We start from the raw sequence: 15,306 nt of genomic DNA, 5'->3' as shown, positions 1-15,306 counted from the left end.
GGTTTATCACTACAACCAACCACCATCTGAGAAGAAGTGAGGGTGTGGGCCAGGGCTCAGGATTCCTACCCCTGGGAAGGTCTGGGCCCTTGTCCTCATGTTGCAAGGCCCAGACATTGTCATGTGATGTCACTCCCTGGGAGGCATGGGACTTAGTGATCTCACACCCCCTGTCTTCCTTCTGTAAAGACACCTGAGCTCAGAGGGCTGTCGTTGTGCCCAAAGCCTCAGATCCTGAGAGTGGCTGGTCAGAGCCACTCACCTCTCCTGACTGCAGTTCACGGGTTAATGGCAGACATTAGTACTGTTAGCCAAGACTGATGTCTCCTGTGTGTTTCAATGCATGAAAGCTCATGTTGTCTTATTTTGTAAGGGATAGTGCCCTCCTCTGTGTTTTAGATAAAACTCTTTATTCTTTTATAAAATTAAATTTATTGGGGTGATATTGGTTAATAACTTTATATAGATTTCCAGTGTATGATTCCCTGACACATCATCTGTGTATTGCACTGTGTGCCTGTCACCCACAGTCAGCTCTTCTGTCACCACTCATTTGAGCCCCTTACCCTTTACAACCCCCTCCTTGCCTCTGGTGAACTCCCACTGTGGCCTGTGTCTGTGGGATTTCATCTGACTCCTCCTTCTGGCCAGTGACCCTGGAGCTGCTGTCACACAGAGGGGGGGTCTCAGGACCTGCTGAGCCCACATCAGCCTGGCTGGTGGCCTGTCCACATAAGAGTTCAGGGGCCCCTCACTTCTTCTGTCTCTCTCAAAGCAAAAGATTTTGATTTTGTTTTCGTGTTGTGCAATCTGAGGACAACCGTGACCTTCCTCTGTAAGGGGCCTGAGGTCAGAAATGAAGCAGTAAAGAGGATGTGGTGGGAGAAGCTTGGGCAGTGAGCACAGGGTCAGGCAGAGTTCAAGGTCTTTCTGAGAAAGCCAGCAGTTCTGGGTCCCCAGGCCCCGAGGTCCTCCTGGTCCAGGTGTGTGGGTACCACTGGGAGTGACATCCTTGAGTCACTGCGCAGTCACGTGGAGAGGGGGTCCCTAGTTGTGCCAAGGATGGAACACAAGGAGGCAGGACAGATGGGGAGGAAAGAAGGAAGGTGTTGTATGGGATTCTGAGGGCGGCTGAAACACTGTCCCACTCGCTGTGTCCCTGAAAGTTGCAGAAACTTCCGGTCCCACAGGCCTAGGCATCCCACAGGAAAAGATCAGCCAAGCCACACTAATTCTGAGGGCTCCTCAAGGGTCCTTTCTGGCTGGTGCCCAGCTTCTCAGGGCAGCTAGCAGTCCTTGGAGGTCCTTGGCTGGAGACTGCAAGGATTGGACCTCTTGCCTTCTTCACTTGACAAAGAGGAACCAGGCTGCACCCCCACACTGAGCTCGGACACCCCTCAGCTGAACACTCCAGTCCATCGCTTACAAGTTCTTCCTTCTACCCAGCAGCAGACATGACTCCCCAACTCTCTCCGACTCTGGAATAACTCCCCCTTTCCTTTGGAGTCCAATGACAGGGTCCTCAAATTGATCTGAGATCTGGTGTTTAACATTCAAATGCCCAGCACAGTCCCTACAAGACCACCTCCGCCTTTGCTCCCATGTGCTCCGGCATTCTCCCCATGCCTGTCCATCCCCAAGTGCACAGCCACTGCCACAGGGCACTTAGGTTTTTACAGCAGCACCCACTTCCTGGTTCCGACACCAACCCAATGAAGGACATACTCTGTTTTATTTATTTTATTATTATCCCTGTCCCCTTTATTGACTTTATTGGCGGTGACCTGAGGAAACACAACAATGCTGGTATCAGGTGTATGATTCCACAACTCATCATCTGTACCCTGTATTGTGTGTCCACCACCCACGTCAGGTGTCCGCCCATCACCATTTAACCCCCTGTGCTCTCCTCCACCACCCCCGACCTCCCCTGGGCAATCACTACACTGTTGTCTGTGTTCATGAGTTTTTCCTTTCTTTTCCTTCAATCCCTCCACCCAAACCCCCACCCAGCTCTCCCATGACCTCCCACCCCTGTTAGTGTGCTCTCTAGTAAATTCTTCATTTTCCCATCAGCAGTGGGAGCTGCAGAGAGGTTCACTTACCCACCCCCAAGAAAGCCCTGCCCGATCCCCAGAGCCTGTGAATGTCACCTTATTGCTAAAGGGTCTTTGGAGATGAGGATCATTCATGATGGGGTGATGGGGACATTGTCCTGGGCTCTCTGAGTGGGTCCCACATGGAACCACAAAGGCCCTGAGAGGAGAAGGCTGGATGATCTAAGGAGGAAGAAGCCATGTGACGATGGCAGCCCAGCCTGGAGTGATGCGGTCACAAGCCAAGGAATTCTGGCAGCTTCTAGAAGGCGGAGAGGTGAGAGGGATTCCCCCCTGGAGCCTCCAGAGAGACCAGTCCTGATGGGGCCTCCATTTTATTACCATAAGACTAATTTGAGACTCTTGCCCTCCTGGGCTGTAAGAGAATAAATTCATTTTCTCCTGGGCCGCTGGGTTGTCAGTACTTTGTGATGCAGCAACAGGGCACCCACACACCAAGGCTGACCGTTCATTCATGGGGCAGTCAGGACAGTGTGAGCGACTGGTCCTTTCACCTCCTGCTATTATTTTTGTGATGCTGTAGTAGGTTTGAGCTTTGAATTCATCTAGATCACAGCAGTGGAAAACGTCCTGAGCTCCACAGGGCAAACCCTGATCAAACATGAAGAAATGGTTCCTAATAACACCAACCTTTGAAAAATTCATATACATCCACTTGTGTGTGCATATGATGTAAAGAATAAACAGAAAAAGAATAAATACAACTGTACAAAAGGAAGCTGTGGCTTTCTACAAATTCATGTCCTTCCTTCTGACGGTGTAGATGGAGCAGCATCTGGGGAGTGGGAGGAGCAGCTTCAGGAGTCGCAGGTGGGGACCAGCAGCAGGGGGACAGGCAGCTCACCTCAGAGCTGGAAGTGGACAGGAGCCCCTCATGATGAGGAGACTGGCCATGTGAACAGTCAGGGGAGAGGTGAGACGACCCTGCTTCTGTCACAGTCTCCTTGATGCCCTCCTCCCTGTGTGGGGGTCAAGTTGGGGCTGCTGTGTTCCAGGGGCTCCTCTGTGGCTAATGGTGTCAATGCTGTTCCCATCCAAGACCCGCATCCCATCCCTGCAGCATCAGTGGATTCTCTCAACCTCTTCCCTCTACCTTTGGGGAACTGAACAGCACACCCGAGCGTCATACCTGCAGAAGCAAGGAGCTCACCAGGAAAACACACAAGGAAGCTTCTGACAGGACAGGGTTCACTCAAGGACTGTACAGAGTGACCTGAGACTGGGCCACGGGGGAAACAGTTTGAGCAGGAGATGAGGTCCTGGCTGTGCTGCTGAGTCACACCCGTGCAGCAAGGTTAGCAACAGCCCCCTGGGGAGTGACCTGTGGGGCTGAGAGGGGCCCTGTGCTGAGAGGGGCCCCTCACATGGGTCAGGGCTCTGTTGTTGCTTATTGCAATTTTTCATAATTTTTGAACAAAGGGTCTGGCTTTTTCATTTTGTGCAAGACCCTGTGAATTTCAAAGCTGGTCCTACTCTGTGTCACTGTTGGAAGTCAGGAAACTGTTACCTGACCCTTCACAGTGACCCGAGTCATTAGCACCAATAATTGGTCCAATGCTCTGGACTAATGACAGGTCATGAACACCCTCATTTCCAAATCTTGCTGCTTCCCTCCATGGGCAGCCATCCAATTGTCCCCTACTTCCTGCCACATTGTGTCCTCTTAGTACCTACCCGAAAGCTTAAGCTCTGACCTATCAAATTTCTCAATCTAATGAACAAAAATCTATAATATAAATCAATATTTAATGGTGATGCAGCAGATGACTGGAACATCATGTCCACCGTGAGAGCTTTGACAGCCTGCCTGTCACTGAAAAGCAGTTCCAGAGCCTGTGGCATCGGTCCGCTAGGTGAACCTTGGACAGGTGCCTCCTTCTGGGCCTGGGGTGGGGGAGGCAGAAAGGGTGGGAGGGGAATTGTGTCTGCTCCCTGGGAGCATCTGTACCTGTCAGACCCTGGGGCACGTTCAAGCTGGCAAGGACCATGTGAAAAAGCCAGAGGGGCTGTGTGGTCACAGAGACTTTTCCCCAAACCCCTTCCTCTCTTCCCCATGGCTCCCAATGGTATAGATCTCTCAGCTCTGCACCTGAGTCCTGTATTTTCTGAATGAGGAACTGAGACCCTCCTGAAACACTGGACTCAAAGCCCACAGCAGACAATCAGAACCAGCACCGGAGGACACCCCAAGACACCTGCCCAACTTCCTTCTTCCAGAACGACCCCGTCGTCCCCCACTGCACAGTGATGATGACCAGACACTGTGCCTGGTTTTCTGGGCAAGACTTGGGCCATTTGATAAGGGCCTTTGGGATCCACCACTATCACCCTAATACTGAACATAGCTATGGAAATTTCAGGAGGAAGCGGTCACATGGAGCCAGAGGTTTGAACTTGGGAAAACTGAAACCCCCACCAGCTAATGGGACACTGTTTCTGTCTCTTTAAAGGCAAACAGTTCCTCCACTGGCTCCAGACAATTTGAGCTTCCTGGCTCAGTGGTTGGGGGTGGGAGGGGTGAACACTGTGTCCCCATAGTTAAAGCAGAAGCAGCAGCGGAAAGAGCTTCATTGGAGAAAACCCAGGAACTGGCCAGTGGGTTGAACAGAAGGTGAGCCTGCCTTCGAAGGCAGTGGGTCCAGGGCATGGGCAGGGGGTGGCTGTGGTCTGAGGAGGGAGCAGGGACTATGCCAGCCGCACAGTGGGACAAGTGTGCTGTCAGAGGGTAGTGCTGCAGGGTGGGGAGGGGAGTGAGGGGATGTGTTATGAGCACAATGTCCTGCGTCTCATACTGACAGAACACATGTGTTGACACGGGTGTCTTCCTGCGTTTGCTGGTACAGCGAACACTGATGCTGCTGCTGAGCCTTCCTCCTCCCTGGATGGGAAACTCGTGTCCCCAGGGCAGGTGTTCAGGGCTGACGGCCATCCAAGTGCCTCTGTCCACTGCCAAGATCAGGATCCCAGGCCATGTGGTGACCCTACAGGGATGGGCCAGGTCTGAGGTAGCAGAGGAATCTAAGACTCAGGGTCCATCACTCAGTGGAGGGCAAAGGGCCCCACTGTGAGACATCGGCAGTGAGGGGATGTTGGGGGGTGGAGGGGTGGCACAGGGCTCTTGTGTGAAAGCACCTCAGACAAACCCTCTGTTCCCATCCCCCAGCCAGCATCCCCACAGGTCTCTGGGAGATAGGGGTCACCTCTCCCCACCTGCTCCCTGTCCAGCCCTGATGGGTGGGGTTGTAGAGCTTGGCACCTGAGAAGGAGCTGGGCAGAGGCCACCGTGGCCTGTGGTCGGGGGAAGGCCACGGCACATGGACTTTCCACTGGGCGCCTGCTCTGCCCAGTCAGTGCCTATGAGCACCGTGACCTTGGGCGAGTGTCTCAGCATATCTGAGCCACATCGTGTCCTCATTGTGTAAGTTAGAATGAAGCCCTGGGCAGGAGGCTCAGCTGTTTGCTGTGTTGTCCCCCACACCCAAAGTCTGTGGGTTCAATACCCGATGGATGTTTCTCATTCACATTGATGTCTCCCTCTCTCTCGCTCCCTTCTTTTCTATCTAAAATCAATAAATGTATCCTCAAGTGAGGGTGAAAAAAAGGTTAGAATACTAAAGTGAGCTTCCCTTCAGGCCAGTTTTGGGGAGTAAATGAGATAATGTAAAATATATTTACCAGGGTGCTGGGTGTATAGTATTCAGGAGTGGTTATGTTACACCCAGAGTAAATTTTTTTACTGTGGAAATATTTTACATTATTAAAATGTAAAGGCAGTAATACCAGGACCTTCCATAGACCTAGACCAAGCTTCACCAATTACCAGGTGATGCCGATCTGGTTTCACCCACAGACTCGCTACTCCCTCCCCGGCCCCATGGGTTTTGAGGGGGATATCGGACATTGTTTCAGCTTTTCAGTAAATATTTGAGACCTTTGAAAAATACTGCCATTATCAAGAAACAAATGGAATTAAAAAAATACCAGTTGCAATTGGATTTTCCTGATTGTCTCATAATTTAAAAAAATGTTTGAGTTGGATTCAAATAGGATCCATAAATTACAATTATTCGATGTATCTTAAGTTTAACTTACTATATCAGTTCCCACCTTCCCTGTTGCTTTCTGGGAGATTTCTGTGGGTAAGAAAGGGGGGTCTCTTGTCCAGTAGAGTCGGGCAGTGTGTGTCCTGTCAGTTCCATCAAAGGTGTCAGCTTACCTGCTCCTCCCGTTCCAGTGTCCATGTGACTTTACCTCTAGGGGAAGCGTGATCAGATTCTAGTTGGTCTGATTTTGGGGGAGATACTTCCTAAGTGCAGCTGTAAAGTCCCATCAGAAGGCACATGACATCTGGTTGTCAGTCTGTCTGTGACATTAACCGACACTAATGGCTGCCTCAGTCTCGTTAAAGGTCACAAGTGATGGCACTCAAATGCTGTCATTCCTTCCTCATGTGTTGGGTGGAATAATCCTATGAAAAGAAAGCTCCCCTCAAGCTCTCTCTCATCTCCATGAGGAGCAGGTGTGTGAGAGACACAGATGAACACCTGACTCTTCCCCTTTGTGTGTCGACATGCAAAGCAGGGAGATGCTTTCTGGCAGATGCCCAAGGGAGAGAGGGGCCACATGTAAGAAGGCATCACCATGACCCCATGGGTTTCAACATATTTGATGCCTTTCCATTCACTGGAATTATTGTCAGTGCTCATATTACCCCACCTGGGTCCAGATGGATTCTGCTGCAGTGGCCCCCAGTCCCTGTGACGAGATGCTAGTGAGTGGTGAGCACACCTGGGGTCTCTGGCTGACGAGGACGTGTGGGCCCCACGCACACAGGTCCTGCCCGGCCCTGAAATCTGTGCTTTCTCCTCAGAGCCCTGACCTGTGATGGGAAGTGGCATCTGAAGGCCATTCTCCACACTGGGGTAGAGACACACTTCTCAGTCTTTTAGAAAGGTGGCTAGACCTTCACAATGTGAATACACCTTACTTTATTCAACCCATCGTGAACTGATGGCCTTTTGATAAGTTCTTGTTCTTTTGCTGTTATAAATAATGATGCAATAAATAGGTTTATGCATGATTTTTGCTCTAAAATCAGTCAGTGTAGTTCAGGGACATAAGCTGAAATGGGGGATTGGTAACAGGAGGGAAGGTGCCCGTGGACTCTACAAGGTATTGTGGCTTCTGCTCCGCAGGGTTGGACTGTATTTCCCTCCTCCCCAGCCGTGCAGGGGAGGACCTGCTGCCCCCGCCCCCTCTGGCTGACTCTCAGCACAGTCTGCAGTTCTGCCAGACCTGGAGGGGACAGACAGCATCTCACCTCAGAAATAGAGGTGTGATTCAAAATTATTTTATTTAGTTATATTATTTTTGTGTTTTGATTTATTTTTTTCTATTATGAGTATGTATTAATGTGTTGGGATATATCAAGGCCCATTTAAATTTCTTTTTCTCAGAATATTTATTTCCATTTCTTGCTCCATTTTCTATCAAGTTGTTGAACTTTTGTTTCTGTGCTTTTTTGATTTTCAATGTGTAGTAGGGAAATTCACCCCCTTTGAGGTAAGTTGGAAACTGTTTTTTCCCCAGTTTGACATTTTTGCTTTAATTTGTCTCTGGTGTTTTTTGTCTCACATTATCTGTGTGAGTTTTTTGTTATCAAACTTATTAGTGCTTTTCCTTACTCTGTGTCAAATCTTAGAAATATTTCCCCTACCCTCAGGTTACAAAGAACCTGTCCACGTTGTTTCTCTTATGTCTGTGGGTTCACTTTCCCATGCAAACCTGGAACGTAACTGAACCTGAGTGGCGTGAGGCAGTGGAGGCAGTTCCCTGGCTCCTGTGTGGTCACCGTGCGCCCCGAGTCGCTCTGTTGCCCACCTCTCTCCCCGTCGATGTGAGATGCGGCCTCGTGTAATCTACGGTAGCACTGTAATTAAATGGAATGTAAATGGATACAGTATGAATAATTTGGTCTATTTCTGAATTTTCCATTTGTGTTTCCCTCTTCCCTCTGTTCGAGCACCAGCCCTGTACGGCTGTAATTACAGAAACTGCGTGTTTGACTCCTGGTAGAGCTGGTCCTCCCTCCTTATTCCTTTTCTTGGCAGCGCTGAATATTTTCTTTTTCCTTTGTCCAAATGATCTTTATGATTCATTATTTTTACTTTAGAGAAATATTTATTAATTGCATTTTTATTAAATGTTTTAACCATGAATCAGTGTTGAATTGGGTCAAATGTCTTCTCTGCATTTGGGCAGTTTTCTGTTTCATCTTTTAATGGAATGTGTTATAACAACCAATTTTTCATATGAACCATCCTAGAATTTCTGAAGTGAATGCCACTTAATCATGGTGTTTACTTTTTTAGTGTTTAATAATTTAGTTAGTATTTTTGTATTACTGCTTCCAAATGAGACACATCTGTAGCTTTACCTGTAGGTGAAACCTTGGTTAGCCTTTGGGATCAATATTATACTTGATTCTCAGAAAGGACTGAAACTTTCCCTTCTTTTGTGTGTGATCAGGGACAGCTCAAGGAGCACTGAGAGAGCAGAGCTGTGAGGTGCAGGTGCACTCCCCTGGGACGGGCCTGGACCTGATGTTCTTCTGTGGGAAAACTCTGTTGTTTCTTCTGTAGTAATTGAACTGTATCATCTCTCTATTGGTACTGGGATCAATGTGAATAATAGACTAGTACAAAGTTTCAGGGAGGAAACGAGGGCTGGGAATGTTCCTCACTTGCCTAAGCTGACCCCTCCCCCTCTCCTTCCCCTCCTCAGGGTCTTGTGGGAACTTGCACCCAGAGCCTCTTGAACCAGCATGGCCGGCCTTCAGGACAACACTCTGAGGACTGTTCTGGTGGGAAGAACCAGAAGTGGGGAAAGTGCGACAGGAAACACCATTCTTGGGAAAACAGCATTTGACTCTAGAATTGCTTTCATGTCTGTTACCAAGAGCTGTCAGAGAGAAGAGAGGGCCTGGGAGGGGAGGAATCTTCTCGTGGTGGACACCCCTGGGCTCTTTGACACCAAGGAGAAACTGAAGACCACCTGTGAGGAAATCGCTAAATGTGTCATCCTCTCCAGCCCCGGGCCTCATGCCATCATCCTGGTCCTACGGCTGGGCCACTTCACGCAGGAGGAGCAGAATACAGTTGAATCAATCAAGACCGTCTTTGGAGAACGCGTCATGAAGCACATGATCATCCTGTTCACTCGAAAAGAGGAATTGGGAGGTCAAATGCTGAGTAGCTTTATAGCAAGGACAGACAAGCACCTAAAAGCCATCATCAAGGAGTGTGGTTTATGCTGCTGTGCCTTCAACAACAGAACAGCAGACGAGGCTGAGAAGGAAGCTCAAGTGCAAGAGCTCATGGAGCTGATCGAGGCAATGGTGCAGGAGAATGGAGGGGCTCACTTTTCAAACCCCATCTACAAGGAGAAACCTATGGAAAAGTCTTCTCAGGAAATCTGTGTTATCCTTTAGAATGGAAAAAACCTGGTAGAAGAGCATATGCTTAGCAAAAACTATAAAAACAACAGATGGAGGAAAAAGTAAAATTCCTAAAGGAGAAATGAGATAAATTGAAAATACAGGCACAGAAGCTGAAAGAAACACATTTGCAGGTGTTTTCAATGACATTTGGAGTGTGCTTTTAAATATATGGCATAGGTTGTGGAAATACTGCAAATTTTATTTTTCCTTCTTAATTTACTATGATTTGTCAGCATGGCAGAAAGTATGTTCCAAAGACGGCTGTAGCGATTTCTTCTGTCCCACCTGTTTTTCTTGTACTCTGAGCTGTTGCTCCTGCTGAGTTATGGGGACTCTGCCCCCTCCTTGGAATTCCATGTACTCTGTGACTGCTTTGATGAGTAGTGGGTAGTGTGATTTCTGAAGTTAGACAGGGACAGTGCTGCCTTGCCCTCTGGGGTATGAGCCCTCGGAATGTGGCCCCCGTGCTGTGAGGAAGCCCACGTTGCCCATCGGGAGGCCCCAGGAAGAGGACTGGAATCCTGGCCCCATCCCCTGGCTGCTCTTCCATCTGCCAGTGAGACCACCTGCCAGCTGTGCAGGTGTGGGCACAGGGCAGTGGGCTCTCCAGCTGCCAGCAGAGCTGCCTCAGGAGAAGCTGCAGAGAACAAAGATGGGCCATCCCCACCGCGTCCCACCCAGTCTGTAGATTCATGAGAAAAATAAATGATGCTGTTTCAAACCACGAAGCTTTGGGCTGGTCTGTTGTGCAGTGACAGCTCCCCAGAGCATCCTCCCAGCTCGTTCCCCCACCCCCACAGTGCCAACACAGGCACGGAGTGACTGAATGGGCACAGTCAGGCCAGAATACACTGCACAGAGTTCAAAAACTGAATTTAGGAAAATCCAATGAAAACCCTGTGTGTGCCATGGGTCAGCCCCGTCTGGTGGTGCTCCTTTTCTCTGTCCACGTGTATGATGCCCGAGGTCAGGGAAGAGCAGGCCTCTCCAGCAAGACGGTTCTGTGGTCCAGGGAGGTCTGGGAGGTGCTAAAAATCCTCATATTGTTTTTCTCTGTGTTCTTGTTAAGGGACCATCCTAACACAAAATGTCCCTGACTGGAACTTAAAAATACATTCTGTGCCAACTATGTTTCCTTTGCCTCTGCACATCTACATTTTGTCCCCCTCAACCTAGCTCTGTGCCCCAGGAGGCTGACCTGCCTGATCCACATTGTTAGTGATCTCAGGGCTTTTGCCCCTGTGGGTGTTCTGTTCAAGGACGAGACGCGGTGGCCCTCACAGGCATGACTTAGTTAGTTGGTCGTCATCTCACAAGTGTGACTCCTGGTCAGGGCACAGTTCTGGGTTGTGGGTTCCATCCCTGGTGGGGTTGTGTATGAGAGGCCACGGATGGAACTGCTTCTCTCACACTGATATTTCTCTCTCCCTCATATTCCCTCCCTCCCCTTCTCTCTATAAATAAACAAACAAACAAATAAGACGTGGTTGTCACAGGTAGGTTTATCTACGTGCAGCCCATGAAGGAGATGGGGGCCTCATATCCTAAGTTCTCTCTCTGGGAAGGGAGGTGGAGCCAGTGCTTGTGTGAGGTCACTGGTCAGGGCCACATCGGCTTCCTCTTTGCAGTTGGCTGCACTTACCTGGGGGGGCTCCTGCCAAGTGTGTCCTGCCTACAGCTGGTCTGCAGACACTGCACTGCTGTGAACATGTGGCAAGAACAGCGCTGAGTGAGAGGGGCCCCGACCTGAGGCACCCGTCCTGTCTGTCCACATCAGCGGGCTCCCTGGCTCTCTGAGTCTTGCTGGGCTCCTGCCAGTGGGAAGACTGAGCAGCAGGCTTCTTTGGGGTAGAAAAGTGAGGCTGGGGTATTTGTTGTGCTGCCTCTCTCCCTGCAAGGTCATCTCTCACCTGCTGTAACCTGAAACAGAAGGTCGCACCTCCTGTACTGAACCCCCTTTCTAGATTCTACCTCTCCTTCACCCCCTTAGGCTTAGAGTGTCATTTCCTCACTACTATGAGCAGTGTCCCTTGTCACTTGCACACCGGTGTCCACCACTTGTAGGAAACCCCTGCACTTGACTCTCCCCCAAGTACCTCATTAGAGGGATTGTTCAATCCCAGCAATACCCACAGTCAGTTCTCTTTCAGACACACCCAGCTCTTTATCATTGTATTTAGAAAAATTCCCTCCAGTGCTTTCTGACACCAGAAACACTTCTCCTGGCAGCTGACATCTCTGTCATTATCCAAGGAGGAAACTGCGTTCATACCTGATGAGTGTTCTGATGTATCACATTTACTAAATCACGTGAAGATACAAGTCAGTGCCCTGAGAGATCCGACCCCCAGACCAAGGGACTTGCTAGGTCATGGTTAGGGTCATAGGATTCTGGGTGTAAAAAGTTGTCTCTGATTTGGACAGTTGTTCTCACCTGTGTTTTCTCTCTCACGGGACTGCAGTGTTGCTGGGGCATCTGAGAGATCAGCCACCAAACGAGCCACCTCCGAGCTCTTGAAGCCCCTTGCTGCTTTCTCATGACCCACTGCAGAAGAGGGGGGCATGTGAAGTTGTGAGGGAGGTCAGCAGGGGTGGAGTATGGGGACAGGTGGGACAAAGGTCTCAGCCTGGGCACTTCTTCCTAAATGCTAAATCGTCACACTGTGATCCACAGAGGAGCTGAAAGGGATGCCCTTGACCTGGGGCGTGACTGATGGTTGAGCCAGCTGCAAAGAGGAGCTCAGCTGGGAACTGCCAGGACGGTGGGTGTGAGTGAAGGCGGAGCCTCCCCGGGGAGAGGCAGAGCTTCAGAAATCATTGCCCTGTGTCCCCCACTGTCTCACGTGAAAGGAGACCTGTTTCTTCCACCAAGGCTGGTGTCCCTTTGTCTGACATGGTCAGAGCCCACATCCCTTTGTGTTCCGTTACTCTCGGGAGTTCATGGGGAGGATGTGACTCCCTGTTCACCTGAAGCAGGACTCAGGCTCCCCCTGCCCCTAATCCTTCACCTTGTCCTGGGCCTTCCCAGGAGCTGCCTCGGGAACTCGGCCTTGAGAGAGTCACATGTTGTTGAGACCATCTGGATGGTGCCCCTCACTCAGGCCAGCCAAGGGATCTATATACACTCTTCAGACCTGGCAGGTGCAGCAACTATTTGTCTTGGGGGCCACCCACAACCAGCCTTGTAAGTTCGTTCCCTGGCTCACTAAACTGCCCCCTCCCCATCTGCAGGGGTCTGCCACTGTCTGCTGTCTCTCCAGGCTCCATAAGAGGGCCAGTGTCTGATTACTCCCGGGAGGTGAACTACCAACATATGCTTGTGAAAGAGCAGACTCTATTACCGTTATAAACAAATCTGAGAAACAGAGTGCCCAAACAGTGCTTCTCCAGCTCTGCCTTCCTGTTAGAAAGCATTTGATGTTCTAAAGTTCTTCCTAAATGGGATTTGGCATCATCAAATTGCCATGATGCAGAAAACCATCATCATCTCCTGCTCGGGATCTGAGCCCACATCTGAGCCCCTCCCATGTTCACATCAAGGAAGAATGCCAGGCATGTCCAGGCACAGCACAGAAGTGGTTGGGGCAGGGAGGGAAGGGGATGTGTGGGGGCAGAAAGGGGTAGGGTGCGGTGGGCAAGGGTGACTGCAGGGCATGAGGGGCAGACTCAGGGTCTGGCTGTGCTGACAGCATCCGTGGTGGAGACACATGGGAAACTCAGGCTGCTCTCTGCTCTCACTACAGGCCGTGTGTTATGCATCAAAAATGCTCATTCCTATCGTTTTCCATTTAAATTCGGTTGTTTGACTTTTTATTAGTGGTCCGTGGTAGTTCTTTATACCTTCTGTTCCTTGCCAGCTCTTTCTCAAATGTATTTACGAGTTTTTTGTGAGATGTGTGATGTGCAAACATTTCCCCTGGGTTCACAGCTTGATCTTATTTCCACCATTTCCTTAATGAGTAAGATATATTTTGCGGATTATTTTTCATTCCATTTTTCTAATATGGACCTAGATTTCTTTCAAGACAGTAATTTTATTTCTTTTATATTTATTTTGTTAAATATATTGGGGTGGTATTGGTTAATAAGATACATATGTGCATTCCTGTAACACAGCATCTGCATGTTGAATTGTGTGTTCCCCACCCAAAGTCCAGTCGCCTTCCATCACTGTATATTTGACCCTTTACTCTCTTTTATTTCCTCCCAAGCCCCCTCCCCCTGGTCACCACCATACTGTTGTCTGTGTCTACGAGTTTTTGTTTGTTCTTGTTTGTTCATTTGTTGCTTTCTCTTGTATATCCCACCTTTGAATGAAATACGATTTTTGTCCTTCCTCAGCTGACTCATTTCACCTGATTCTCCCAAGATCCACCCACACTGTTGCAAATGGCAGTATTCCATCCTTCCCGTGGCTGAGTGTGTCCCACTGGGTACATGGGCCACATCGTCCTTGTCCAGTCAGACGTCAGAGGGGACCTAGGTCGTCTCCATGTCTTGGCTACCATGAAGAAAGCCTCAGTGAACACTGGGGTGCACATATCTTTACAAATAAATGTTTGCAGATGTTTTTGGTAGATACCAAGAAGAATTGCTGGATCACATAGCAGTTCCATTCTTAATTTTCCACAACCTGCAACACTTGTTATCACTTGGTTTGTTCATAACGGCCATCTAAGAGGTGTGACGAGGCACCTCACTGTGGTTTTGTGTTGCATTTCTCTCATGGCTACTGAGGATGAGTGTGTGTTCATGGATTACTTCATCTGCTTTGATCCATGGGTTATTTGACTGAGGCATTGCCTGAGGGAGTGTGGACGTAGGGGGAGGGCAAAACTGGGACAACTGTGATATCATAAGCATAAATAAAAGAGTAAAAATAAAGCTATGTCCTCCAATGGCCAAACTTATGATATTATATTTATTTACCTTTAATTACATTGTGGTCAGAAAATACAGTTTATGTTATTCCAATACTACACAGTTTCAAAGCACTCCCTAAGACCAGTGTTGGTCAGTGTTCCCCATCTGTTTGAAAACAAGGGACTGAATTTGATGAAGTGTCTACACATGTGCATGAGTTCAAGGCCATGAAACTGGTTGCTTCAGTCTTCTGTGTCCTTTTTACATCTTTACTTGCCTCCTCTAGTGAGGACTTAGAAATGTGTGTTACACCTGTCATCATAGGTGTAGGTATGCCCACTTTTTGTGATTAAATCACTCCCTTTATAAAGTAAGGAATCTGAATGTGGCACACAAAAATGTAAAGTCATGATTTTTGCCACTCATAGGGCATTTGTACAAATAAAGGAACCCCTGGGGGTACTGTGAGAGCCAATAGTGAGGGGACTTCAGCACAGATGTCCTATGGGTGGTGACAGTGTTACAGGGAGAGGTTTGGAGAAAATCATGAAACTTTCGTTTTAACTAACTGTCTGATGTAAGAGGTGAAGAGACACTGAGGATAAGAGGATTACTTAGGGGCTGTAACAGGGAAACCAGTGCCAGTGGCCTAGAGCAGTCTGAAAGTGGGAGAAAGGGCAGTTCTGCATGTTTTGCAGGTTGAGTCCATAGGGCAGATGAGCAAAACTGAGGAGTGATGAGCGGTTTAGCTTTTTCTTGCTTGGGAAAGTCTTTATCTGCCCTTCACTCAAATAACTAATTCAAACCCTCACCCAAGATCTCGTTTTA

The 15,306-nt window shown here is 48.9% G+C and overlaps 2 protein-coding genes and 2 pseudogenes across 2 annotated transcripts in view; 2 read left to right on the top strand and 2 right to left on the bottom strand.

Annotated features, from left to right (window-relative positions):
• Positions 1 to 15,306, bottom strand: part of LOC114507421 (GTPase IMAP family member 8) — a 772,814-nt gene that overhangs the window by 547,227 nt on the left and 210,281 nt on the right.
• The window catches only part of LOC114507465 (GTPase IMAP family member 4-like), a 658,105-nt gene that overhangs the window by 609,524 nt on the left and 33,275 nt on the right, over positions 1 to 15,306 (bottom strand). The window lies entirely within an intron of this gene.
• Positions 1 to 15,306, top strand: part of LOC114507429 — a 359,625-nt pseudogene that overhangs the window by 333,332 nt on the left and 10,987 nt on the right.
• On the top strand, positions 4,613 to 10,340 carry LOC114507430 (annotated as a pseudogene).

The sequence above is a fragment of the Phyllostomus discolor genome, chromosome 10 (genome assembly GCF_004126475.2).
Source record: "Phyllostomus discolor isolate MPI-MPIP mPhyDis1 chromosome 10, mPhyDis1.pri.v3, whole genome shotgun sequence".
NCBI lineage: Eukaryota > Metazoa > Chordata > Mammalia > Chiroptera > Phyllostomidae > Phyllostomus > Phyllostomus discolor.
This window is presented reverse-complemented; position numbering and strand designations above follow the sequence as displayed.